General features: G+C 38.5%; 1 non-coding gene across 1 annotated transcript; it reads right to left on the reverse strand.

The window, feature by feature from the left end:
• Positions 1-14,870: 14,870 nt before the first annotated feature.
• On the reverse strand, positions 14,871-14,931 carry LOC122239847. The gene has a single exon (XR_006219225.1). It is a non-coding gene; the product is annotated as a U7 small nuclear RNA (small nuclear RNA).
• Between the last annotated feature and the right edge of the window lie 11,605 nt (positions 14,932-26,536).

Raw genomic sequence — 26,536 nt, forward strand, 5'->3', positions numbered from 1 at the left:
CTACTGCCCCATTGGTCAAAGGAAGTCACATGGTCCAGCCCTATATGACAGTGGAATGGGGTCCTACAAAGTCACAGGGACGCCATTAATTGAGACCATTAATGCAACCAGTCTACCACAGGCCTCAAACGTGCACATTCCACACTACAAAACTAAAGCCCTATAATGATCAAGACCCACTAGCTCAGAAACCAGTTTATTATGGAAAGAAATTTGTATGTGGTTGCTGCACATTCAGGAAACTACTAGGATTTCACTGTGGGTGACTGGGAGCCAGCTGAGAGAAATAGGAATCATGGTGGGGTATAGGACCACTGGACACTTACTTCATTTGCATCTGATACTCTGGCTCCTCTGAATTAATAGAATACCTTATTGAGTGATGAGGAATTGGTCATTGTCATTATCATAGTCATGCATTTGCAGAGAGATGGTGAAACTGATGTCTTTCCTTTTGCCAGGACTTGAATTTGCAAGGGAAGGGCAGGGAACGCAGAGTTTTCCATATTATGGTTTTATTCCCTAAGGAGATGCTGTCAGTTTCAGAGAACCAAATAATGTCCTCAGTCAGAATTCAAGAGCCACTAAAATGATGTAATGCAAACAGTTTTTTATCAAAGGCTGTAGAAACCAATTTATACGCTGTGCCTTTTTGACCCTCTCTACCATTCTAGCCACAGGAGATAAATGATAAATATTATTAAAATATTACACAGCTCCAGAGGGAGTCTAGAACCTCTTCAACACTGCATTTATATCATGTCATAAAACTTATCTTTAATTTGGCAGGAAAAGTTTTTTGGTTTTTTTTCCCCAATGGTTTTTGGAGTCTGCAAAGAAATGCCTTGTTTAAAGTGAGTTGCTTATCTCATCTGCACTGGGACCTGCCTGACAGCTAGGCGTACCACGTTAACTGAATCTCACACGCAATGCCAGGGGCAAGCAGGCTGTTGCTTAACAAGGATGCATAATAGCTAATTGCATTTTAGGCCATTGGTTTGTCACTGTGACAGTGCCAAGTAACGGTTTCAGAAGCAAAGCAATGAGGCCAATTCTGATTCACTTATGAGCCTGAAAATCATAAAACAGCCTGCTCCCTGGGAATATGATGTTCCCAAGGATTTTGGCTAGTACTGTACTGTATCCTGTCCAGTGCTAGACTTGACTGAAATGTGTGTCTGGAATATATTATGGATCCTTGATGTCAATCATCAATTGTCATAATCCTCAAATGCACTTGCTTAGTCTTTCCCACATTCTGCATCAACAGCCTGTAGAGACAAAGCCTGCGTATGAAGAAGGCAGTGTTTAACCTCCCTAATTAACAGCTTTGGATGAAAGAACATCTCCAAGGTGCTCAGAGGAAGAGATTCTAAGGAGATTTATGCATCTCTCTTTTAAGATGCTTTGCATGCTGTGTATAATTTGCAAGTACATAAGGAAGTGAATGCTCAGAATATAATATTCAGAGCTCATCTATTTATGTTTGTATTTATTAAGTTCTTTGTAAATCTCAATTTAGCAGATGTCTTCTGACTCAAAATAAAGCTCTTCATGAGGGAGTCAGTGTGGCTGTACAACAAAAGTCACATTATCATTTGAGTACAAATATTTGCAAAATAGAACAAACTGGAAAATTGAGGGAAAAAATACCCACTGGAATTTGTGACTCATTAAATTCTCATGTGCATGACATATTGTGAAAAATTTTGTTCAGTTCTTGGTTCAAAGGATTCATTTCCTCCTCCCTTCTTGGCTTTTGGCACTAATAAAAACTTCATGGGAGTGTGTGTGTGTGTGTGCACATGAGCAGGTGCACAAGCATGACACACTCCACTCTTTTCATATTAGAATGTATTTCTAGAAGACGTTATAATGTATGTCTGTTGTATTCCATGTTCTAAGGTCCCAAAAGCACATGGAAAGATTACTGGTCCATCAGCAGACATTTTCTCTGAAGGGGTATTACCATGGGTTGTGCTCATAACAGCCTGAGCCTCACCCACGGCCAAATTCTTGTCCCTACAGAAACTTCTGTGTCTGTTTCATGAGACATTTCTCCAGTCACCACCTCCTTCCTCTCTTCTGAACTTGCTCGTTCTGCCACTAAATGCCATTGTGTTACTCCATGTGTGATACCAGGTTATCTCAATTCTGGTTTTAGTTCAAGATGTTGACATTCAGATCTCTATCAGCTTCATGTTGTGTAACCTATGGGAAGTCTTGTCTCACCTCTGCATTTATCTGAGGCTTAAGAGGTCCTGGCTTTTCCAGGAGGTAGATTTAGGCAGAAAGTGACACCAAGATGGAAAAACATATCTCTCTAGGGCTTCAGCCTTACAAGGCTAATTGTGTTCACCCAAAATAAAAGTCCCTTATTATGGTGTCTCCACCAAGGAAAGGATCCAGATAATTTTCAGTTTGGTTTATATTTTTGGCCTCTGTTACCTCTAGAGCCAAGAATTCCATAAGTTTACTACCCACTGTGTAAAGTAATACTCACTTCTACTTCTTCTAAGATAGTATTCTTCAAATCTTGGTTCTAGAATTCTGAGGCTCTGGACCTTGAAGAATCCATCGCCACTTTTCTGGATTTATAAGTATATATGAGTTACCTTCAATATTTCCTTTCATCTTTGAGTTTATGGATTTGAGAATCTTATTTATTATCATTGTTTTACACTTTTCCTATTCATGAAATATGTGAATACAGATGCCTGGCCAGCAGTTCTTTTATAGGGTATTTAGAAAAGAACTTCTTTTATTTGTAGTTGCCATTAGTAGGAAATGCCTCTGTTTGAGGTTCAGTCTCCTCACTCATTGTCTTCTCCAAATAAATTCCCCCACCATGTCTCACATCCATGTTTCTTTGTCCTGAATATTTGCCTGAGGCTTATACTGTATGATACTGTATTTATCTTACTGAAGCATTTTTTTTTTAATGGACTGTCAATTGTTCTCTCCCTAGTGGCACATTGGTAGGGGGATTTATATCTTAGGAATCTTCCAAGTAGATGTAGGAAGTAAGCAGTTGCATATTAAGTTCTGGAGATCAAAGGGAAAAATCACAGGTAAATATATAATTGGAGTCATCAGCATTATATGGTATTGAAGCCATGGTAATGGATAAGATCCCACAAGAAGATAACATAGAGGGCTGAGGGAAATGTTGGTATAATTCAACTCACAATATGGCAATTCTGCATAGCTGATGTTCTGCTCATCTTTTGATAATTCTTTTTTTGTTCGTGTCTTTCCTCACTGCCTTTCATCTTCTAGTACCAAATTTCTTAGTCACTCTCAAATTTTGATTTTTAAGTTTAGTTGGTGGTTTCTTTCTTGGCAATTACGGTTCATTGAAAATATTGCCCAGAAAGTCTTTTCTTCCTCCCTGGGAGTCAGTTAATAACTATGCCTTTCCAAGAGCCTCTCCATTCCCTCCCACCACTGCTTCTTCTCTCACCTGGTTCAGAAATCCTGAAGAGAGTTGAATAAGAGTCACCGGTATCTCAGGATTAGCCAAAGTAATAAGGTCTAGTAGGCAAATATTTCTCAGGACCATGGTCAGCAGCACACACATCCTGATTTCTATTCTTCTAATATTTAGTCCTTGCTGTACCTGTGAGTCTCCGTCTTCAGACCCTGGTCTCAGTCATTGTTTCTGCCTTTCTAGGGTAAACTAGCAGTGTCTATGTCGATAAACCATATTTCTCAGTGTTCTTCCCTGCTCTGGCCCACTATCATCTCTTCCTTAATCTTCATCAAAAGTCCTGGGAAAGTTGAACATGAGTTACTCCTAATATAGTAAATTGCCACATAGAGAAAACTTTATGTAAGGGCACACATGTAATGTGTATGATAAGTTCAAGTTTTAGCCAAGAGAAAATGGTTCTTCTGTATCTCCTAGTAGGTCTTCAGTTTGTGGGAGAGAGAAATGGACAAAGACTTTTAGAGAAGAGTAGCCATTGAGAGATTGCCAGGGAGGGAAAAAAAATGCTCTTGGGACACAAGTTTACCAAGTGATTTACCAAGAAAGAACCATATACCAACCACAAATGAAATTTAACACCAAGGAGGGTTAAGAAACTCAAGAAGGAAAATGTAAGATCTGTAGTAGGTTCTGCAAACAGAAAGAGTTATTTTAGCCTCACTCAGTTAGGGATGAAACTTGATGTCATGTTGAGATCCCTAAAAACATGTAGAATTGCTTGAGCATGAGCTCTGTGGTACCTCACAGGATGCATTCAGCAATAGCTTCAGCTCTGAAGCCAGTGGAAGATCCCAGCTGCTTTTAGGATCATCCTAATGTTGAATGGTGTTTAATCTTGGGTTTAGTGTTCATGGTCAGAGAGATGCTGACTCTGCCAAGTGACTTATAATTGTGTGCATACTGTCGTTGGTGTGTCTCTGGAGGCGTTCTTGTGAGTTTACAGAAATTTCTTAATGACTCTGTAAGAGATTTGGTGAGGTTTACGAGTCAAAAGATTTGATTACATGATAGCTCCCTGCTCTGTTCCTACACCCTAAATTAGAATATATTCTGGCCTATTTTCAATACTTTCAATACATTGCTAGTTGGTGTGTGTGTGTGTGTGTGTGTGTGTGTGTGTGTGTTTGTGTGTGTGTGAGTGTGTGTGTATAAATTTTTATGGTAAAATGAGAATGCCTATTTTCAATTTGATAGAAAAGGCCACCCAGTTCTCCAGCAAAAAATAACTCTAAATTCACTTAATAAAAACAAATTCTTATCAGGGCTTAACTGTAGTTGAAGGGTGGTGAGGGATAAAAAGAAATCTCTGTAGAGTCAGCAGGATTGTCCAACAAGCTTAAATTCATTGCCAGTATTCACTACCGAGATCTCATAGGATTCCATGGAAGTAACTGGTGCATATAGCCCTGGATCCTGGCACTGTGCTCTTGGTGGCTTATGTCAAGTCAACATCAGTTCCTGCTTGCCAAACTCCTGCTCAGCTGAAGATCTGCAATGTTCATTCTGTGGGTGTAGTCCAGCCCTGTAATTGAACATAGCAATAAGAACCACCTTTGGGATGCTATCAGAGTGAAACTCCACCCATAGGTGATGCCTGGATTTAATCTGCTACCTAAAGGGATATTTCTTTAAAAATCTGAAGGTGCTGTGTGCCTGGGAAGCTATAGCCTTTTTTTTTTTTTTTTTAAGTTCTCTTGTCCTTGTGGGGAAACTTATATCCCAGTTTCAAGTTTGTCCACCATAGCAATCTCAGCATACCTCACAACCAAGCCAGCCCAAGATTACCACCAACATATTTGAAACAGTCCATTCTTACGTGTAAATCTTCCTGTATTGCTGATAGATTTCATTGGTAGGTATGCTACAAGCTAAACTATGGTCTCCTCTAAGTTTCCATAGAGTTTTAGGTGGAGAGAAAAAAACCTCTGGTAGCATTATATTATTCACATAGAATCAGTTTCCTGATCCATTGCATGAAACAGAGTACACAGTGGGACAGATTTTCTTGAATGTGCCTCCCTTCCTCATCCAATTGCTACCCTTTGGAGGGAGGGATACTGGGCTTATTGGGCCAGCTGCCCTCAAGATAGCACAATGGCATGAGATGAAAAGAGTGGACCCTTTCCAGGCTGGGTGTTACACATAGTCTTTAATCTGTGGAGCCACATTATAGGTACTGTATCCTAATTATTGCCTTGCAAGGATTAACTAGGTACATGTACTAATCTTTGCCTTCCCTCCTATCAAAGATCACCTGCCTCTTTCTTAACAACTCTGTTCCTTCTTTTGCCTCCACTCTCTCCTACATCACCAGCTTCACTCTCTTGGCTGGCAGTTCCAATCAGCATATACATATTCTCTAAGATCTTGCATGTTGAAAAACTTTCCTTTGACCCCACTTGTCTGTTTCCTTGAATAGCTGAACTTTTGGAATGCATGATCTATATTTACTATCTCTGCTTCTTTACTTCTTATCTGTACTGTAACTCTAGGCAAGTTTCTGTGCCAGCACTCCACTAAAACTGGTTTCCTTTCACTAAAACTGATCTCCTTAAAGGTTGTCAATGTCTTCCATGTTGCCAGTCCAGAGGACTGTTCTCTGCCCTCATCTGATTGAACTTTTGAGCAGCATCAGCCACTCCAGTTGTTAGCTGGTTGATCATCCTCTTCATCTGTCAACACTTTAGGCTTTGAAAGCACTAGATTTTCCTGCGTTTCCTCCAACATCACTGGCCATTCTTTCTCAACCTCTTTTGCTGGTTACTCCTCCCATACTTAATTTCTAAATGTTGACACACCTTGGAGTTCAGTCCTGTGCTCTTTTTTTTCCTACTCATACTTTTTTTTTCTTATATTTTAATATATTCCCTGGTTAAGTCTAACTTAGACCTATGCCCTGTGCTTCTTACTCACATATCCAGTTACTTGCCATTTCTTCCCATTAGAATGTCCGACTTCTTAAACATAATGTGTTCAAAACTGAGTTTCTTTCTCTCACAAACCTAATATTCCTCTAGTGTTAACCCTCTCAGTAAATGGCACGACCAAACTCTCAGTTGTTCAAGCCAAAAGTATAGGAGTTATGCTTGATTTTCCTCTTTCCTTCAACTCTCCCTATGTGTTATTTATCAGCAAATCTTGACTCTACATCCAAAGTGGATTTAAAACCTATCTACTTCTTCCAATCTGCATTATTACTACTAGGTCCAAGTCATCATTATTTCAATGTTTTGTGGAATAAATGAATGATTGAATAAATGAATGAGTAATTGTCTCTGGAAATGATACTATTCTAGAGCCTTTTCAATATCAGTTTGCTTTTACTCTGCTCAAAGATTTTTCTCCCATACCTGTCAATGATTTCCAAGCAAGAGAAAGCAAAGTACTAACTGCCCAAGCATCACATTTTGTATAAAGCTTGAAAGCACTATATTTAGAAAAAGTTGGCAGACATAAGCTCTTAAGTCCAATTACATTCTGGCATAGTGAAAGTACTAATGGAGACAGTGGGCTGTAGTTGATATCTGGACAGGGAGTTTCTGATCATTTGTATTATAGATGTCTATTAATAAACAGTCAGTTTTTGGAGAATAAAACATAGCAAATAAAATTTAGTAGATTGAGGAAGACCGACTCTTTTGGCTAACCTGGATTCACTCTGTTATGAAGAATATTGATCATAAAATCTGATTTGATTTGGCAAGTCATATCATTAAGGAGTAGCCATGTAGACAGGCAATCTTACTTATGATAAATTAGACTCCTGCTATAAAATTCTCTAAGGTAAACAAATACTGAGTAAGGATTGTGATCTGCCTCTTTGCTGTAGGCCAGGAAGTATAACTCAGTCAAGTACATGTCCACACTATTATGTTGTATCCAAATCTGCATTTTGATTCTGGACACTCACAACATTGTCATTGTAATACAGTTATTGAACCCAAAGGAATTTGGTCATAATGATGCTACCAATTTGATGTTCTTCTGTTTTTAAAAATATTTCTTAAATTAATATACTTTTTTAATATATATAGTTCTGTGGATTTTTAAGCCATGTAATATGTGCACCCCCACTCAGGGTACAGATTGTTGCACCACCCCACCCCAAAACATTCTGTTGTGCTTTTACTCACATCTTTCCCCCACGACAACTCCTGACAAGCATTGGTGAATTCTCCATTATGATAGTTTTGTCTCTTTGAGAATGTCACATAAATGAAGTTATATAGAACACAATCTTTTGACACTGGTTTCCTTTCCTTAGTGTAATGCCTTTGAGATTTATCCAGTTTGTTGCATGCATTAAGAGTTTGTTCCTTCTTCTTGGTGAGTGTATTCTATTGCATAGATATATCACGTTCTACTTATTTGCCAATTGCACTGGCTAAGTTTCCTGACTGTGAATAGGACTAGTTAGAGTGGACATCCTTGCCTTATCCTATTATCAAACATTCAGCTTGTATCATTAAATATGATGTTAACTGTAGGTTTTTTGCATATGCCTTTTATCAGGTTGAGGAAGTTCCCTTGTATTTCTAGTTTGCTGAGAGTTTTTATCACAGTGGTTAGTTTTTTCAAATGCTTTTCCTGTATCAATTGATATGATCATGTGGTACTTCTTCTTTAGGACATCAACATGATGGATCACATGATTGAGTTTTATTATTTTTTTCTAGTTGATAGTTTTTTTATGAATATAATTTATTGTCAAATTGGCTTATGTACAACACCCAGTGCTCATCCCAACAAGTGCCCTCCTCAATGCCCATCACCCATTTTCCCTCTCCCCCATGCCCCCATCCACCCTTAGTTTGTTCTCTGTATTTAATAGTCTCTTGTGGTTTGCCTCCCTCCCTCCCTCTCTGTTTGTATCTATTTTTTTTCCCCTTCTGTTCCCTCAGGGTCTTCTGTTCAGTTTCTCAAGATCCACATATGAATGAAAACATATAATATCTGTCCTTCTCTGACTGACTTATTTCACTCAGCATAATACCTTCCAGTTCCATCCACATTGCTGCAAATGGCATGATTTCATTCTTTCTCATTGCCAAGTAGTATTCCATTGAATATATAAACCACATCTTCTTTATCCGTTAATCAGTTGGTGGACATTTAGGCTCTTTCCATAATCTGGCTATTGCTGAAATTTTAAAATTGAACTAGACTTACATTCCCTGGATAAATCCCCCTGGGTCATAGTATTTTATTCTTTTTATGTATTGCTTGGATTCAATTTACTGATATTTTGTTGAGAAATTTTGTGTCTATGTTTTCATGAGGAATATTGGTCTTTATTTTCTTTTCTTTTTTTTTAATATGAAATTTATTGTCAAATTGGTTTCCATACAACACCCAGTGCTCATGCCAACAGGTGCCCTCCTCAGTGGCCATCACCCACTTTCCCCTCCCTCCCACCCCCCATCAACCCTCAGTTCATTCTCAGTTTTTAAGAGTCTCTTATGGTTTGGCTCCCTCCCTCTCTAACTGCTTTAATTTTCTTTTATTCTCATTGTCTGGTTTGGTATCAGGGTAATGGCCTCTGGCCTCATAATGTGGTGGGAAGTGTTTTCTGCTCTTTTACTTTCTAAAAGAGATTTATAGAATTTGCATAATTTCCTTTTTAAATGTTTGGTAGAAATCACCAGAGAAGACATCTGGATCTGAAGATTATTTTGGGGGGGAGGTGTTTAACTATTAATCAATATCTTAATAGTTATAGGACTGTTCAGGTTATCTATTTCATCTTGTGATTAATTTGTGTTTTGGGGAAAATTTGTCCATTCCATGTCAGTTGTCAAATTTATAGGCATAGTTCGTACTATTCCCTTATTATCCTTTTGATGTCTGTGTGTCTGTGATGATATCCCTTCTTTCATTCTTGGTTTTGATAATTTGTGTCTTCTCTATTTTTTTCTTTGTGTCTTGTTGGAGGTCTATCAGTTTTATTTATCTTTTCAAATAATCAGCTATTTGTTTCACTAATTTTCTCTCTTGTTTTTCTGTTTCAATTTCATGGATTATTGCTCTTTATTATTTCCTTCCTTTGGCCTGCTATGGTTTCATTTAGCTATTCTTTTCAAGTTACTTAAGGTAGGACCTCAGGTTTATCTGTTTGAAACCTTTCTTCTTCCCTAATGTAAGCTTTTAATGCTATAAATTTCCCTGTAACTGCTTTAGAGGCATCCTATGAATTTTAATGTGTTTCATTTTTCACTTTTACTCAGTTTAAATTAAAAAAAAATATTTCCTTGAGATTTCCTCTTTGAACCAGGGATTGATTATTTACAAGTGTGTTGTTTAATTTGCAAGTGGTTTTGAGGATTTTTCTATTATCTTTCAATTACTGATTTCTAGTTTAATTCTGTTATGGTCAGAGAACTTGCTTGCATGATTTCAATTCTTCTAAATTTGTTAAGGTTTATTTCTAAATAAATGATAAGTATTCAATGTGCACATGAAAAAATATGTATTTTAGTGTTACTGTTTTCTAAATATTTTTAGATTTACTGGTGGCACTCAGTACTCTATATATTTACTGATTTTCTATCTACTAATTTAATCTATTATCTACAGAGAAGTGTTGAAATCTCCAAACATAATTATGGGTTTTTTTTTTTCTATTTCTTCTTTCAATTTTGTCAGTTTCTGCTTCAAGTATTTTGAGGTTGTGTTGGTAACTGTATGTACATTGAGAAATGTATGTCTTCTTGGTGAACTGACCCTCTTTATTACTGCATAATGTCCCTCCTTATCTCTGATAATTTTCTTTGCTCTGAAGTTACTTTGCATGATATTCATATGGTCACTTTATCACTGTTGTTTTCATTAGTGCTCACATGGTATAACTTTTTTCATCCTTTTACTTTTGTATCATTTCTTGTGTCACTTCTTGTATCACTATATTTGAAGTGAGTTTCTTATACATATTATAAAGCCAGGTAGTTGTATTTTTTCTTCTAACAATCATCGTCTTTATTTTTTTAATTTAATTTAATTTAATTTAATTTAATTTAATTTAATTTAATTTTTCCTTAAAGATTAGTTTATTTTCTCATATTTTAGGGGAGGGCAATTTTAATTGTTGATACTGTTTCTTTCTTAATTATTCATTTACTGGGGTTTTTAAAAGCCTGAAGCGGGGCACCTGGGTGGCTCAGTCGGTTAAGTGTCCGACTTCAGCTCAGGTCACGATCTCACACTCCGTGAGTTCGAGCCCCGTGTCGGGCTCTGGGCCGATGGCTCAGAGCCTGGAGCCTGCTTCCGATTCTGTGTCTCCCTCTCTCTCTGCCCCTCCCCCATTCATGCTCTGTCTCTCTCTGTCTCAAAGATAAATAAGTGTTAAAAAAAATTAAAAAAAAAAAATGAAAGCCTGAAGCAATTTTGATACTTATGTTTTTCTAGAAAATTATCCATTGTACGTAAGATTTCAAGTTACACATAAAGTTGTTCATTTTATTTTGTTACTTTTTAGGTGACAATCTTCATCTTTAAAGTACATGTAAAATTAATGTAATTACTGATATGTTTGGATTTAGGTTAACCATTTTATTATTTGTTTTTTTTTTTGTTTGTTCCCCATGTCTTTTGTTCCTATGTTTCTCCTTTCCTGCTCCTTCTGGGTTATTTGAACATCTTTAGTACTCCATTTTAATTCTACTTTTGTTTTGGAAGATGGTGATCTTTGTGTCATTTTTTGAAATATTGTCACAGGAAATATTGTTCATTGATGTTTAAAGGGTTTCTTTTCCTTTAAGTTGAATACTACTACTGCTAACAGCAGCTATGATTTAGTAGGCACCTGATATATGTCCTTTCCATATGTAATCTGTAATCTTTATAACAATGCTCCATGGTTAAGTAATTTTTTTTATTTTATAGCTGAATAAAATTGAGGCTTAAATGTCTTACTCAAAGTCACCTTGATGGTAAGGAGGGGAGTCAGTAGGCCAGTCCCCATCTAACTCCAAAGACTATGTTCTTTCCATGACAACTTTCACAAATTTGGCATACAAGACTTCAAGATATAGGATTTTGCTAATTATCATGGCTATGAAATTTCTTGACTGTTAAAAAAATGATCAATGTAAAACACATTTTGTGTTATGGCAGATAATCCATTTTCCATCAGCTGCACGTCTTGTGTGGGAAAGCCACCCCCTCCCCCGACTTGTGACTAGGAAACTTACAGATCACAAAACTTTGGTTAAGTTCCCTGCCAATCTGTCCCCAGCTATAAGTAATACTATACTACTAGTCTGGATTTATTATAGATAGTTTAGTTGTACTTGATCATTCTCCCTTTCTTTTACTCCAGATGTTGTATCCCAGTATCTCTTGAGCCTTATTGTTATATTGGGATTGTATATTGATACAGTGATCTATTGTCCCCATTTTTATTGGCTCATAAAGCTTCATAAAGAGCAGATGGTGTATATTTGCTTCTGACGTTAAGTCCTATGACTCTGCCAGTGGATGTTTTTATAATGCCTGCTGTATTTATCAAGTAAACAGTGTTGCCAAGAGTCACCCACTTGCTGTTTATGCTGGGTATTCAAGCTCCAAGGGATGCTATAACTACACACTCTGTAAGTTTGGCATTTTCCAGGAACTTTGTGTTAGGTAGTAGAGATGGTCCATTAAGCCACTTAGATACCATGCATCAATTTTATTTTGCTGGTGATAATCAGGAGATGGTCCATTTATCATGAGGCATACATTTTGATTTGATTATCTGAATGTGTTCTGCCCTATTTAATAACACTGTTTTCGATGTTAACAAAGGAAAAGGGAACAAGCATTTGTTGAGTGTGTACTACATAGAGTTACTTTGCATGTATTATTTCCAGTAATCCTCCCAATGAATCTGAAGTATAGATACATTTTTACAGATTATTTCACAGATTATGTAATTTGTGCCACAGAGATTAAGTAATTTATGCAAGACCATATAGGTTAGAATTGGGGGAATGATATCCAGTTTAAACTATAGGACTCCAAACTACATAACCATTCTGGTAGAGCAAAGTATCTGGTTTACCATCTTTTCCCCATGCTGGTTGTCATTAACCATATATCTCTAGAAAAATTCTGCCTTTTCCACTATTTTAGATCAGACTCATGGTTTTACTTCTATGCCATAAAAAATAATAACCAACAAAAGCAAAATAGTGTAACGATTGATAGTTACAGACTTTGGAGTCGGACTGTCTGCGTTCAGACTCCGGTTCTGCTATTTATGAGCTGTATAATTTTGAGCAAATTATTTAATTTCTCTGTGCCTCAGTTCCCTCTTCAATAATAATAGGACTCACCTCAGAGGCTTGTTATGGACACTAAATGAGTTAATATTTGGAAAGATCTAGAATAGTGCCTCATACATTACAAGTACTACACACATATGCTTGTCAAATAAGTAACATTTATCTGTCATTGATTGTGTATGGGGTTCTCTGTTAAGCACTTTAGATGTAATACCAAATATGTGGAAGGTACTATTATTATCTCCATTTTATGAATGAATATACCAAGACTTAGAAAGGATAACAGCTAGTCTAAGACCATACCACAAGTAAGTTCCTTGTGGAAAACCAAAAAGAATATAGGAGAGGAGAATAAAACTTACCCATGATTCTATCACCTAGAGAGTATTGTGGTTACATTTGGAGTATTTCCCTTATTTTATTCATATCACTGTAGATTATTGAAATCATATTGAATGTACAATTTTCCATTTTTGTGTTGTTTTTTACCATTATATTAAACATTTTCATCTTAACATATCTTTGATTTTTGTTGTTGTTGTTGTTGTTGTTGTTGTTAACATTGTTACTGGTTACAGAATATTCCACCACTTGGATATATTTCATTTAACCCCTCATTAGATGATGGGTATAAAGTTATTTCAGGCTTTTGTGCTAATGAATAATGTTACATGAATTTCTCTGCATTTTGGATTTTTTTCTCAGGATATGTTCTGAGCTTGGGATTACTGTGTCAAATAATCAGATATTTTTAATATCTCTTAAATGCACAAATAAGCTAATATTTTCAAAGGAACTTGTAAAAAATTGTAAGCAAAAATACAGGTAAAATACAAAAAGAGAAGAATCAAGTTACCCAGATATAGGATTTTTTTAAAAATTAGATTTTTAATTTTGAGATAATTCTAGATTAACATACTTTGTTAAGAAATAATATAGAGAGATCCTGTCTGCCCTTGACTCCATTTCTCCCAGTGTTAACATCTTACAAAACTGTACTGCATTATCATAACCAGGATATCTCACTGATACAGTCAAGGTAGAGAGTATTTCTGTCACCACCGTGATCCCTTGTATTGTCCTTTCATAGTCATGCGTATCTCCTCCCAACTCCATCCCTGACTCTTGACAGTTACTAACCTGTTCTCCAACTCTATAGTTTTGTTATGTCAAGAATGTTGTATAAATAAAATCATAAAGTTCTTCTTGACTTTTTAGCGTTGGCTGTTTTTACTCAGCATAATTCCCTGAGTGTTAGGAATACCCTAAATTCCTTTAGATGAATTTAGATTCTTTGGAAGCTGTGCATGCCAGTAATTCATCCTTTTATTGTGGAGTACCAATTCATAGTATAGATGTACCACAGTTGGTTTAACCATTCACCCATTGAAAGGCATCTGGATTGTTCCCAGTTTGGGGCTATTACAAACAAAGCTATTATAAAACTTGTATATTGCTTTTGACATAAACATAAGGTTTTATTCTCTGGGGAAAATGCCCAAGTGTACAGTTGCTGGGTCATGTGGTAGTTCCATGTTTAGTTTTATTTAAAACTGCCGAACTGTTTTCTAGAGTGGCTGTTTTATTTTTGATTCCAAGAAGCAATCTACGGATGATCTAGGTTTTTGCATCCTTGGCAATATTTGGTACTATTCCTGCTTTCTGTTGTAGCCATTCTGAAAGGTGTGTAGTGTATCTTATTGTGGTCTTAATTGGCATTGTCCTAATGGCTAACATTGTTGAACATCTTTTTGTGTTCTTATTTGCCATCTGTATACCCTCTTTGATGACATGTTGTGCATGTCTTTTGCTGGTTTTCTAACTAGATTGTTTTTTAATGTTGAGTTTTTATATATTCTAAATTCTGGTCCTTTGTTGGATATGTGCTTTGCAAGTATTTTCTCCTAGTCTGTGGCTTGTCTTTTCATCTTCTTAAGAGGGTATTTTGTAGAGCAAAATTTTTATTCTTGGTGGGATCTCACTTACCAATTTTTTCTTGTATAAGATTATGCAAGTATAAGAATCCTTTGCTTGGCCCTAGATCCCAAAGATTTTCTCCTATTTTTTTCTAGAAGTTTTATAGTTTTATATTCCCCCCCCCCCCGACTCCCCACCAATCCTGGGGTCTTTTGATAATGACTGAAAACCTGCTAGACAAATTCTAAAAGGACTTTTACATTTTATGTTTAAGTCTGTGATTCATTTTGAGTTGATTTTTGTAGGAGACAAAAGGCTTAAGCCAATGTTCTTCTTTTTTTCTTTGTTTTGTGTTGTTTTTTGCCTGTGGAGTGGGAGTGATTCCTCCCACTTAATTCTTTTTCAAAATTGTTTTAGATACACAAGTTTCTTTGGCTTTTCATATAAATTTCAGAATCATTCTATCTGTATCTGCAAAATATCTTGCTGAGGATTTTTGATAGGGATTGCATAAAACTGTATGTCAGTTTGGGGGAGAATTAATGTGTTTCCTATTTTGAGTCTTTCTTTTTTTTTTTTTTATTTTAATTCCAGTATAGCTAACATACAGTGTTGTATTAGTTTCAGATGAACAATACAGTGATTCAGCAATTCTGTACACTACTCAGTGCTCATCATATCATAAGTGTACTCAGTCCCCTTAAGATTTCTGGGGCTGGTTTATTGGTTATGAATTCCTTTAACATTTGTCTGGGACACTCTTTAGCTCTGTTTCTCTTATGAATGATAGCCTTGCTGGATAGTCCTGCTTAGGTTTTTTTCTTTCAGCACTTCAAATATATCATGCCACTCCCTTCTGGCCTGCAGAGTTCCTGCTGAAAAATCAGCTGATAGCCTTGTGGGATTTCCCTTGTAGGTACCTGTTTTCTTTTTTCTTGTTGTTTTTAAATTAAAAAGAATTTTTTTTAAGTTCATTTATTTACTTTGGGGGGAGACAGGGAGGGGCACATCCAGAGAGACAGAGAGAGGGAAAGAATACAAGCAGGCTTCACACTGTCAGTGCAGAGCCCGATGTGGGGCTCGAATCCATGAACCGTGAGACCATGACCTGAGCTGAAATCAAGACTGAGCCACCCAGGCACCCCTCTCTTACTGTTTTTAAAATCCTCTCTTTATCACTACTTTTTGCTGTTTTAATTACTACATGTTTTGGTGTGGACCTCCTTGGGTTGATTTTGTTGGGGTCTTTCTGTGCCTCCTGGATCTGGATTTCTATTTCCTTCCCCAGATTTGGGAAGTTTTCAGCTATTATTTCTTCAATAAATTTTCTACCCCCTTTTCTCTCTCTTCTCCTTCTGGGATTCCTATAATGCAAATGTTATTACACTTGATGGTGTTGCTTAGTTTCCTAAGTCTATTTTCATTTATTATTATTATATTTTCTCTTTCCTGTTCAGCTTTATTGCTTTCCATTACTCCATCCTCCAGGTCACTGATATGTTCTGCTTCCTGTAGTTCTTATTTATTCCATCTAGTATAGTTTTAATTTCAATTACTGAGTTCTTCATCTCTGTTTTGTTTGTTTTGTTTTGTTTTGTTTTCTATCTCTTTGTTAAGGATCTCGCTGAGGTCCTCCAGTCTTTTCTCGAGTCCAGTGAGTATGTATATGATTCTCTATGCAAATTCTCTATTAGGCATATTCATTATTTCCATTTCACTTAGGTCTCTTGCTGTGATTTTGTCTTGTTCTTTCATTTGGGACATATCCTTCTATCTCCTTATTTTGTCTAACTCTCTGTTTCTATGTGTTAGAAAAGTCAGCTACATCTCCTACTCCTGAAAGCAGTGGCCTTATGAAGAAGAGATCCTGTAGTGCCCTGTGGTGTGATGTTCCCTGTTCACCAGAACCTGGTGCTTCAGTACTGTCTATGTGTGTCCTATGTGCCTTTCTGTGGCTGCGCCACTTTTGGCTTCAGTCTAGTTGTCTGCATTGTTTCTCTTTGCCTGTTGTGGGCAGGGTTTGGTCCCTGTGTTGTTCATGGGCTTGTTTGGGCTGCTTTGGGCTTGAGTTGAGTCAGACCAAGGATTTGCCAGAGATGCAATAGCACCAAACTGCAGGACAGTCTCCCTGTCTTGTCCCCTGAGAAGCTTTCAATGATGGGCAGGGACTACAGTCAGACCGGGTATCTGCCCCCAGGCTACTGCTGGGGCCACAGTCAGACTGGTATGTGCATTTATCTTCCCCCCCTCCCTGGGGCAGGAGTCACTTTGAAGTGGTGCTGGCCCCTGTCAGGGCTGCTTGCACACTGCCAGGCTTGTGGCACTGCTTTGGATGGGCTCTGGCCAAGGGAGTGTTAGAGGGAAGGTCCATAGGGAAATGTGCATATGGTATTAGCAAGGTTTGAGCAGGCTGCTGTAGGAGGGGACCTGAAGCCTTTAGAAAACTTTAGAAAACTCCTGCCACAGGGCTGGGGGGCAAGTCTGTAGGAGAACACAAGGGAGAAGCATGCTATTAGCAAGCTAGATGGAGAGTGTTGGCACTAGGCTGGTTCCCATAGGTGTCCATGTATCGAGGCCATGAGGCAGGGGATGGAAATGGTTCCTGCCAGCTCCTTTGTTCCTGGAGAAGTCTCCTAAAGATTCCTGCCCCTCTAGCACATACTCTTGAGATTAGTAAATAACGCTCCCTCCCATATACCCCAGGTGGTTTCCAAAAACTACTGCTTCCATACTGTTCCAGCCAGCTGTTTGTTGTGCTGGCTCTTTAAGTGTGGGGACCCAGTTTCCTGTTGCCCTCCTGGCTCTCCCAGAGCCTAGCCTACTTATTTTTAAAGTTCTAGGTGTTATGACCCACACTGATTGTAAAAACTCAGGAAACTGGGCCCCTCCGGTTATCAAAGCCAAATGTTATGGAGATTTGTCTTCCCCATGCAAGATCCCCAGACCTGGGGTGTTTGGTGTGAGTGTCTGTTTCTCTCCCCTCTCCATGCCTGCTGTATCCCTCCCTCCCCGTGACAGTCCCTCAGTCAGTTTACTCCAGACCACATCTCTGCTCTTCCTACCCTCGTCAGTGTGGCCTCTTCTCCACATTTAGCTGTGGAGAGTCTGTCAGTCTTTGTATCATTTTCTGTGTCATTTACACTGATGTAGGTGTTATCTAGTTGTACTTATGAGACAAGATGAGCTTTAGATCTTCCCTGGATGTCCCTATGTTGAGTCTTTCAGTCCATGGACATGGCATCTCTCTGTTCTGTTAGGTCTTCTTTGATTTCTTTCATCAGCATTTTGCAATTTACAGCATATAGATTCTGCACATGTTTTATTAAATTTGCATTCGAGTGTTCATTTTCTTTGGCATGATTGTAAACGGTGTTGAGTTTTTAATTTCATTTTCCATATGTCATTATCAGTATATAGAAATGTGATCAATTTTTTTTTATATTGATCTTTTATCCTACGACCTTGCTGAGTTCACTTGTTCTAGGAGGGTTTTCTGTTTTGTGTTTTTCTACATAGATACTCATGTTATCTGCAAATAGAGACATTTTTATTTTTTCCTTTTAAATTTGTACACCTTTTGTTTCCTTTTCTTATCTATTGCAACATAAAACTTCCATTGTCATGTTGAATAAGAGTTGTGAAAGTCCTATGTTGAACTAGATGGAACCAACTTTGCCTTTTTTTCTGATCTCAGGGAGAAACCATCGAGTATTTTTTTCATTAGGTATGATATTAGTTGTTAGATTGTTTTTCCTTGTTTGTTTGTTTGTTTGTTGTTGTTTTAGGTATTCTTTATCAAGTGAAAGAAATTCCCCTTTATTCCTAGTTTGCTGAGAGATTTTATGGATAGGTATTGGATTTTGTCAAATGTTTTTTAAGATACAGGTTTTTCATTGTTAAAAATTTTTGTCAGGCAGTGATTTTTGCATGCTGAGTTACCTTTCCCCAAGATAAACACAAGCATCTGCAGGTGGTCTAATCCTGACTTTGACCAGATTTCTTCCCTTTCAGTGACCTGTCTCCCTGTGCTGAGTGTCATTTTATTTTCCCAGGACCTCAGGAACGGATCTGTTTTTTCATGTTCCTTGACAAATGCAAAAGGACTTTATCAAAACTCAAATATTTTCCCTATTCAGACCTCCCAGGCTTTTCCACTTAAGTCCTATTTCTGGTTTGAGTAATGTGTCTGGTTCAGAACTGATTGTCGCTGGTATAGTGAAGATTACATTAACTGGTTTAGACTTCCCTGGCTTGGATTACCTATATTGCCCACTTTTGGAGCCTTTTAGGACATCATAGTCAGGTGACTTATCTACATTTAGTGTGCTGGTGAAGCTTTTCATAACCAGGGGTGCCTGGGTGGCTCAATCGGTTAAATGTCCAACTTCAGCTCAGGTCATGATCTCACAGTTTGTAGGTTCGAGCCTCACGTTGGGCTCTGTGCTGACAGCTCAGAGCCTGGAGCCTGCTTCGGATTCTGTGTTTCCCTCTCTCTTTGCCCCTCCCCTGCTTGTGCTCTGTTTCTCTGTCTCTCAAAAAAGAAATAATGAACGTTAAAAAAAATAAAAAAGCTTTGATAACCAGGTCTCAGGATAAGGGAAACCCCTGACTTGCTAATTTCCATGATGTAAGTGCTCCTATAATGACTGATTTTAAGTTAACATTGTGATGTCACTGAACATGGGGTTGGGGAGAGATGTGCCCAATGAGCTTTCATGAATGATACAGGCCAAATCCAGCACACCACCCCTTATATATAACTTAATGTAACCCTGGTGACAGCCACCCCTAATACAAACTTTCCCAGATACTTAATCTTCCAGACTTTTATAGAATTGCTACATTCTTTAACCCTAGTATTCTTAAGGTATATGAAAGATAGGATAGGTGGTCAGCCCCATAGGATTGGAGGTTAATGAGCAGCAAGTACAGGTTTTTGGGACATGTATTAAATAGTTCATCCTTTTTTTTGCTGAGTAGTAGTCCATGGTATGGATGTACCACAGTTTGTTAACTCTTCACTTAGTGTTTCCAGTTTTGGGCTATTAAGAATAGAGTTACCATGAAAATTCATGTATAGGTTGTGTAAACATAAACCTTTGTTTTCCAATATCCTTTTATTATCCTTTTACCTCCTCCATCCTCCACCAAATATGCCTGAAATCCAGGAGTTATATTTTCCTTGCCTTGTCTCCTAAATCCAGATCAATATATAAGGGAATTACCAGAGAAGTACATTTATGTAATTCCGTCCTTAGCAATGATATACTAGAATTTTCAGAGAAGTTGGCCATTGGAATTTCATGAATGTGGACAGGTCTTGACCCACACATTAATTGTGACAAGATGTCCTTCAGTGTTCATACAGAAAGCATCATGGAGGGGGGGTGGTTGACCCATATCCTTCTGTTCTACTGACTTTGGGGATCTGCTGACACCTTTACACCCTCAGCATGAACTTCTTTTATTCTATTTCCACATCAGGTAGAATGAAGACTTTCTAAGAAAATAAACTGTTGGGAACCCAAAGCCATGTCCTGCACTTGGGTGGCTGAGGTGTCCCAGTTGTCTGCTCTTGAAATGTACCTTAGATGCCTGCGTTGACTGATACTGGGCTAGCATCCTGACTTTATAGATTTTCATTTCTTGGAAGCATGACCTTTTCAAGGGGGAAGAATTGCTAAGTGATTAACAGTGTAGGTCAAGGGCAGACAACCTGGGTTAGAAATCTAACTCTTTTGGGTATCAGCAGTGGGACTTTGGAAGAAATTCTATCCCCTCTTTTGTGCTGAGGTTTGTCATTTGTCAAATGGGCATAATAATATTTACCGCATACAAGTGTTATGAAGGTTAAATGAGATAGCATGTGTAACTTTAGAAAATGTTTGCAGATAGGAAGCACTCAGTACGTCATCAGCACCAACATCATTATCATCAACCATATATTGGAAGCGTTGAAGACTCCCAGGGCTCCTTCTTTCCCTCAAGGGCCATTTGCTTCCTCATAACTTTGGTTGTCCCTTCTTTGTGTGGACTCATAAGCCTTGGGGTGGGTGGCTTCTCAGTTTAGCCCCACAACTCTACTGCTCAGATCTGTGGAGTGTACCAACTTTTGGCCCTTCTGAGATCTGCATTCGATCCTAAAGGAGCTATTCACTCTTTTCTCAGGGCCGGCCCTGCACCCAGCTCATGTAACATCTGGGAGACCAGCCTGTAATTGTGCTCTTGGTAGTGACTCTCCTCTAGGGTCACGTGTTACTCCCTCTGCTCCACCTCTTCCTACACAGCAGGCACTCATCACAGGCTGCCCAGCCTGGGCTCTGCTCTCAACTTGCATGCCCCTAAACCTCTGGGGGTTTCTCCAGTGGGAGGAGAACAGTTTCCAGTTACTAGCATCCTCACCTCCTTTTCTTCCAGCATCTTCCACAGGTCTTTTCTCTCCAACCAATCCAGACTCACTGCCCTTTGTTACTTCCTTCAACTCAGGGATTTGGGTTTTCTTTGCACGTAGCAGGGAGCATTCTGTACATTTTGGGGTGGCAGTTCTTCATCCAGATCCTATAAGGTCCCCTCATTCTCACTAGCCAGCAACTCCCTAAGGCTGAAATGCATTCATCTTCCTGTCTTGCTAAGACCCAGTAGAATGCCTTTATATAGCATGTCAATATTTATTAAGTGAATGCCCGAATAAATGATGAGTTTCTTGAAAGCACTGGGAGAAATGTCCTGCTAACATGGATTCCTGCTGCAACCTAGGGATCAGCCTTCTGCTGGAAAGTTGGCTCATAATCTTTGCAGTACTCCTTGGCTGCTGATTTTCCAACCGTGGCTTTACACCTGTTTCATTTTACAATATTTATTGGGAAAGCATTTTAGTTACTTATTATAGTCAGATATCATCCGTGACAAGCCATTTTCCTTGAATTAGCCCGGTGAGAAATATTTCTAAAGGCATTAAATGAAATCATCCAGATGCTTCCTGTGGCTAGCTGGACCCGGCAGCCACATTTTGTCCCTGGACTTGCACACAGAGTGGACTGTGTTTTTAGTTTACTCCAAGCAGCAAAGCTGCTGCTAATTCTCATGCTAGTAAACAAGGCTTTAACAAATTCTAGCAAGCAAAAGTAACAGGGGAATTTACAACTGTGTTTTCAGTAAATTAAGTGAGATAATACCATGCCCACCTCATAGTAATCAGCCAGTAAATGCTAACTGTTATAACTACCAAGAATTGTGGCAGATAAATGACACCAAAGATAGATGGGGGGCAGGAGGGAAGTATATTTTTAAGGATTAGTGGAAGATAAGGTCACATAAACACTTTGTTTGAAGTTAGGAATAAGGAAAATAATGCTGAAAAGAGAAGGCCATTTAATAAAAATTAGAGGGAGGAGTGCCTGGGTGGGTCAGTTGGTTGAGCATCTGTCTCTTGGTTTTGACTCAGGTCATGATCTCACGGTTTGTGGGATAAAGCCCCGTGTCAGGCTCTGTGCTGACAGCATGAAGCCCGCTTGGGATTCTCTCTCCCTCTTTCTCATTGCTCCTCCCCTATTCATGATTTTTCTCTCTCTCTCAAAATAAACATTTAAAAAATTAAAGGGATAAAAATAGAGGAGCTAGAAGAATTGAGAGAAAACTAAGAATGTGCATTTCATAATGAGTGTATAAAAACATGAATTACATGCTTATGCACTCATCCTGGAAAATTTCCCACACTTAATCAAATCACATTGTTTCCAACTGTGCTTCTAAAAACTTTGAGACACACTAAAACAATGTCTCCAAAAGTGTTATAAGTGGAAAATTGTGATTACATCCTTACATAATTCTTTCAAAGGTTTTTGAGTAGATGCAGAAATCCCCGTTGACACATAAAGTTATGAAGCATGTACTACTTAGCTCTGTGATTCCATCCTGGCTTTGTTTTTTTTTTTTTTTTTTAACATTTATTTATTTTTGAGACAGAGAGAGACAGAGCATGAACGGGGGAGGGGCAGAGAGAGAGGGAGACACAGAATCGGAAGCAGGCTCCAGGCTCTGAGCCTGTCAGCCCAGAGCCCGACGCGGGGCTCGAACTCACGGACCGTGAGATCGTGACCTGAGCTGAAGTCAGGAGGCTTAACCGACTGAGCCACCCAGGCGCCCTGCCATCCTGGCTTTGAAATACCACCTGTGATGTTATCAAGATGCCTAAGCTCATAGGGCTTGTATAAGGAAACTTTCATTAACTCTAAGATCTGGACCCTTCTCCCCAAATACCTGGGGCTTCCTGATGCCACTATTTCTTTGCTTTTGTTATTAAATAAGAAAATGTTGATTTTGACCAGCTATAAACTTAGTTATCAGCTTTGGTTTTAGTAAAGCCTTTCAAAGTAGTGTTTTATTCTTATTAATTTTAGATATACCATCATCTTTTATAACTTGAGTTTGTAATCCTGGAAATAGAATTTTATAGCATGATGCCTCTTAATGATTATCTTTTATTCCTGAGTGAATAGAATGCTGATTCTTACACAGCCTGTGATCAGTAGTGGTTGTCTTGGAGGGAGAAAAATTTAACATGATCTTAGCAGCCAGCTGTGCTTGGCTGTCAGCTGAGAGAGAGCCGTGGACCAGGTTGTTGGTGTTTTCTTTTTAGTTAAAAAAAATTTTTTTTTTAGTTTTTTAAAAGCAATTTTATTGAAGTATGATTGACATGGAAAAAGCTGTACATATTTAGTCTGTACAATGCAGTGTATTTGGGGATATGTGTACACCCGTGAAACATCCCCACCTTCAAGGACATAGACATATCCATCACTTCCTTTCTACTTACCCCTGTTGTTGTTGTTTTAGTTGTTGTTATTATTTTGTTTGTATGTGGGTGTTGTTGGAGCACTTAACATAAGATGTACCCTTACCAGAGTATTTTAAGTATACAACACAGCATTGTTAGCTATGAGCGCTATGCTGGATAGTAGCTCTCTCCGATGAGGTTTTATTAGAATGAGATTGAAGGGCAATCCAAATGGAAGAAAAGGTAACCACAACATAGAATTTCCAACAGGGACTGCTTAGGTGGTGGCCTGGATAGTGCTGGTGACACTGTGGGGAGTAGCTCAGTGATCACATCTGGCTGAAGCAGATATAAATGAGGACCATGAGGGACAGTGAGTTTGGAGCTTATTTTTCCTTGAGTTGGAGATGAAGGCATGGCTAGATGACACCTCCCTACTTCCATCCAGCAAAAAGATGTCAGTGTTTTACTCTAGCAAAAAGCTAGAAAGGAAATGAATAATATTTTGCTTTAGAAGTATACCTCTGAGATAGTGTATGGGATTCTTTAATCAATAAATCCCAAGCATAAGCAGTTGTCATAAAGCAAGATAATTAGTAAACTTTCCTAGCTAACTTATTCCATAGTATAAGGAAAATTGTAATCCCCCACCCCCGGATTTATTTGCTGGTGAGAGCCAATTATATTTACATGTCTCACTTGCATTAAAATATCAGTAACCAGTACCTTTTTTTTTTTTAAATCAGGGAAACAATGACAAACATTTAGAAACATTTTTTCAGAGGTTCACAAAACACAGTATTAAATGAAAATCAAAGACCCTTATAGTTTATCTCAGTGGATTAAAATTAATGTGAAATTACCTTTTGGACACTTACCCTATCTTAGCAACATATTATTTAGCACAAACAACTTTCTTGCTTTGGATTTAGAAGCAGTGCTTAAATAGAACTGCTAATTGACACTTAGTGAAAAACAATTTATGATACATTTTATTTTCTTGTTGCTATAAAACTGGTTTAAAATAATGAGGCTCATGAAAGGATATGACCCAGACCATAAAACGTACTTATTAGAGTTGTTTGATAAATCATGAAGGGTAGATTCTCACCTCTTAATAAGTGTAAGACACAGCAATGTGAGAGCAGGACAGAGATGGGGTGTGGCAGGTCTCTAGGCTGCTTGTAGTGTTTGCTTGCACTGTCTCTTTGTCCCTCTCCCTCCTTCTGCCTCCCCCTCCCCCCCTTCTCTTTCTCTCCAGGTGTCAGAAAACAGTGTGTTTCTGAATGCCCAGACTCCCTTATGTCTCCTGTTCTTTAGTATCCTGTCTGGTGTCCAGTGAAGCTTGTGTCAGGGTGGGAACAAGATCCTGTCCAGGGATCCTATCTGGGTTCTGACAGACCCAGAAGATGGAAACAGCATCCCTCACTGGAAATAGCCTTCCTGAGGCCACAGTGGTACAGGAACCTCATTTATATAGTCATTCCTTCATTTGTTCTTCTGCTTTTCTGTTTCTCAGAACTGCTTTGAGCATCTCTAATGTCTCTAGCCCTGTGTGGGGTGGTGTGAACTTAATAGAGAATGCAGAAGACATGGTCTCCACCCTCATGGAGCTTGCAGATGAGAAGAGGAAGTGTGCTCAGTGCTTAGATGGGAGGAGTATAGAGTACCATGGCGACACAGAGCAGAGAGAAAGTTTCCAGGAATGGGGGACTCTGGACTCCACAAGAGATAGGGTGGCAGGTCGTGGGACACCTGAATCCCCTAAGGGACTTGTAAACCCAATGGAATGGTGTTTCACTGGTTACAAAACTACCATCAAGAGGGTTCTAGGCCAAGGAAATACTAGCCACTACAGCCTCAAGGAGGTATGGAGGTGCCTAGAGCACCAGTGAATGAGCAGAGGTTTGGGGCAGGTGGAAGAAGCTGCCAGAGTTGGGACCTTTGAGATCAGGGTCAATTGGCTGAGACCCCGGCAGGCCTGTCCCTTGGATGGGATAACTGGGCAGCCACTCTGGGCTTTCAAAATTTGTGTTTAACAGTATCCCAAGGGTACAAAGGAAGATGTCAACAGTATAGCCTCCTTTCAAGTGTGTTACGTCGGGCAGCCCGAACTCCGGTGGAGTTGCCTGGCAGTCCCATACTATCCTGGGAATGGCCTTGACCACAGTGGTGTATGGTGGATGCTATCATGGGTGGGTTTTGCTCATTGCCTGAACAGAAAGAAAACGGCCAGTTGCACCCCAGCAACCTCAGTTCAGGGAGCAGGTAAGACCTGTCACACACTGGAAGTCCCAGCTGGGGTCCAGAAGGCCCCGAGAGAGATGCATCTGGGAATCCCTCTCCCTTTTCACCATAATGTCACATAATGTGTACCTCTTCTGCTATACAGTCAGATGCTTTTTAAGGAAAAGAAGCCATGGGAGAGACTTGAATATGAGAGATTGACCTATTGCCACAGAAGAATACTATCCTTTGGGCACAGTTTACAATATGGGGACAGTTTACGATTATTCTGAGATTTTGGAGTTGCACTAACTTAGTTTTTCTCCAGTAGCTGGTGAACGGGTCCATTCCTGACCCATAAAGAAGCCATATTTCTTTGTATACATGAGTATAGTTAAGTAATTTTGTAACTTTCACAATTTGTATAATGGAATATTATGCATCTCTTAAAATAATAATTTAGGTCTATACTTAATAACTTAGAAAGTTGTCTGTGATACTTGAGAGGGAAAAAATCAGGTCCCAAATCTTTAAGTCTGCTTTGATTCTATTTATGTAAAATTGTGTGTGTGTGTATACTCATAAAAAGTCTCAATAAGTGTTCACCAAAATGTTAACATGGGTTATCTTTGGGTGATGCTATCAGGTAATTTTTTTTCACTTTCTCCTTCATGCCTTTCTGGATTGCCTTAAGATATTTTGACAATGAGATTTATTTTTTATAGAAGCTATTTTTCATTTTGAAAAACAAAACAAAAACTTGTTAGTAACTTTTGGTAGTTAGGGTCATTATTTGCTAAATTTTCTCCAGATTATTCTTTTGTTTTCGTAGGAAGCCAAAATCCTTTTTGAGAGATGGATTGCATA

This window comes from Panthera tigris, chromosome B3 (genome assembly GCF_018350195.1).
Source record: "Panthera tigris isolate Pti1 chromosome B3, P.tigris_Pti1_mat1.1, whole genome shotgun sequence".
Lineage (NCBI taxonomy): Eukaryota > Metazoa > Chordata > Mammalia > Carnivora > Felidae > Panthera > Panthera tigris.